General features: G+C 60.7%; 1 long non-coding RNA gene across 1 annotated transcript; it reads right to left on the reverse strand.

Annotated features, from left to right (window-relative positions):
- On the reverse strand, positions 1–1379 carry LOC123817133. The gene is made up of 2 exons (XR_006785380.1): positions 1229–1379; positions 1–587 (listed from the first exon to the last, which is right to left on the reverse strand). It is a non-coding gene; the product is annotated as an uncharacterized LOC123817133 (long non-coding RNA).
- Positions 1380–2872: the final 1493 nt, after the last annotated feature.

Below are 2872 nucleotides of genomic sequence, written 5' to 3' on the forward strand. Positions count from 1 at the left end.
TTAGGCTGGGGTAGTTATTATTACCATTATTATAGGAAACTAGTAAATGGCTGAAGAAAGGGCACCCCAAAAGCTGATCTCAGCTTCTGGGTGTGGACAGTGCTCATTGTCACCCCAGGTCCATGACCTTGGGGCCTCTCCACATGCACAAGGGGTGAAGTGAACCTGATCCCCACTGGTCAGGGTGGCCGGGCCTGCACAGGGCATTCCGCCCCAGACGGGGCCCAGTCTCTGGCTTGTGTTTGGAGAAAGGGTCTGACATTGGTTAAGGCTCCTTGCGGTAGCGTCATTGATGTCCACCTCCCCCCACATTGTAGAGAAGTTCGTGGAAGGCCCCCCCACCCCAAGAAGGAGGCCCTTTTTGGTGGGACGAGGAGAATCAGGTCTAAGGATCCAGACAAAGTCCAGTGCCTCCACTTCAAGGCATTCAGGGGAGCGATTTTTAAGAACTACTCGCCACGCGTCCACTGTCGCTATGGGGCGGAGCGGGAAACTCCTGGCCCACGTTTGCAGGCCAGGTCCACACTTGCTGTAGCTGTGCGGCTTCAGACACGTCCCTCTGCCTCTTTGGGCCTCAGTTTACTCATCTGCAAAATAGGGAGAAAAGTCTTACCTCACGGGGTCGCTGTAAGCTCCTGTGAGACGGCTAGTGAAAACTCCTGGAGAGTGCTCAGTTCCCCCCAAACCAAGGGGACCCCAGGAAATGTGAGCCTGGGGCTGCGATGCTTCCCCACCCAGCGTGGATCCCCAGGCCTCGCCCCCAGCAGGGGCCAGTGGGGAAGGTTTCACTGCCCCCCGGCCAGGCCCCGGCTCCCTCCTCACTGCCCCCAGCTGCTCAGCAGCTAACTGTCATGAAGTCATTGCCACCTTCCCCAGCCGGCCCCCCTCCCAGGCCCCGTGCTGACATGCCGTTTGGCAAAGAGGTTGGAAAAGCCGCTGACTCTTCCAGAGCCAGAGTTCATTGACTGGTCAGGGCCTGCCGGCCACACGCTGACCATGTGGTCAGAGGGGGTTTACGGAGCAAACCTTCAGGCTTTCTAAAGCCCCTCCTCCGACACACACCCCCCTCTGTACGCACACCTGGACCTATACATGTATGGCCCCACACACACACACAGTCCACACTTGTATGCACACTACCTCCTTTCCCTGCAACACAAACAGTCCTCTGCACACACCGAGATACACACTCCCTCCTGGGTACATGAAGCTTTACCCAGCCACCTACCTGCAAGGGCACGCTCCTCCCCATACGTGGCTGCAAGCACGTCCTGTGCGCCTGCGCCAGCAGACGAGTACCCGGCGCTTCCTCACCCATGGGCATGCGCTGTTGGCCCCCACCAGCAAGCCATCTACGCTCAGCTTCAGCCACTCCTGACCCACCCCCCCCCCCCCCCCGCCTGTGTCCCTGGAGCTCTCGGGCTGAGACAGACTAGGAGTGTGGGCAGGTCTCCGAGTCCCCAGACCAGCGTCCCAGAGCAGTGATCACCCCAGCCAAACCCTTCATTCCTATAGGCAGAAACCGTGGCCCAGAGAGGGCAGGGGGATGGTCCCGTCACACAGCGGAAGTTCTCCCAGGCGCTGCATTCAAAGTGTCCGAGACCTTGGCAGAAAAGGGAGGAAGCGTCCAGGCCCCTCCCTCCCTCGCCACTGCCCTCTTCCAACCGCCCAACTCTGCTCCGCCCTGCACCGGGCAGAACCGGCCCTCAGCCGGTCCCAGGCACAGGGCTTCCTCCAGGATGGCTGCCAAGATTGGGTGCTGCGTGAGCCTTTCACAGTCTGCCCTGGTGCAAGGTCGTTGGAAGCTGCAGGGGCGGGCTCCCACCGTTGGGACAAAAGTCTTCATGGGCTTGGGATGGTAACCCTCAGGGGGTCTCAGCTGCCCACAGCAAATCCTCAGCCCAAGGCTGCAGTCCCGATACCCGCCCTCAGCCGGCACCTTGTTCCCTACCTCGGTCTGCCTCCTAGGACTCAAGACCCTGGGCCACTGCCTGGAATGTGGGTACATCCAGGGACCCCAGGCTCCTGGGACTGACTCTGTCCCCGAGGCTGTCAGTTCACAAAGGTAAGGATTTCTGCCTGGAAGGGTGCCTGGCACCTAGTAGGTGCTCAGCAAAACATGTTGGATGAATGAAGGGGCTCGTCCCCCTCGCCAGCCTCCCTTCACAATGGCTCCTCTGGGCCATGACCAGGAATCCTGGCATCCGGTTGTTTCCCATCCGACGGGAGCTAGGAACCCGCCATAGGTGGCTGTGTGACCTTGGACCAGTCACTGCCCCTTTGAGCTTCAGCTGCCGCCCAGGAAGGAGGGGCTGAGCTGGGGAAAATGCAGTGTGTCTGTCCTGTGTGATTCCTGGGACCATGCCTGAGGGTGAGGGCGTCCAGTCTCCAGCACTGCCGCCTCCCTGCTGACTCTGAAGAAGACACCTGTGTGGGCAGACCCAGGCTGGGGAGCCCTGCATTGTAAACATAACTTCCTGCCACAAAAGACCAATGTTTTCAACCTGGGAGGCAACAGAACAAGAGTGGATCTCACACCTTCCCCCAAACCGCACCCACCTGCCCCAACTCACACGTGGCCGGGTCCACCGGAGGGAGCCACAGGGTGCTGCCTCTGGGTCAACATCCTGCTTCCTGCAGGGCCCTGCAGCGAGGCCGGTGGGGCGGGCACACAGAGAGCTGCTTGTTCGCTGTGGGTGGCGAGATGCTAATCGCAGCGGATCGCTGGGCCCCAGCTGAAGGTCAGGAGGTAAGGCGACCCGGGGTTATAAATAACCTCGCTGTGCTGGGGCCGGCAGGCCGAGGGCAGCGCTGGGGCCGCGCCCCTCAGTGGCCAGGGTAGGATGGATTACTGCCCTCCCAGTCCCGCTCT

The sequence above is a fragment of the Phyllostomus hastatus genome, unplaced genomic scaffold, assembly GCF_019186645.2.
Source record: "Phyllostomus hastatus isolate PE091 unplaced genomic scaffold, TTU_PhHast_1.1 phas_contig_210, whole genome shotgun sequence".
NCBI classification, from domain to species: domain Eukaryota; kingdom Metazoa; phylum Chordata; class Mammalia; order Chiroptera; family Phyllostomidae; genus Phyllostomus; species Phyllostomus hastatus.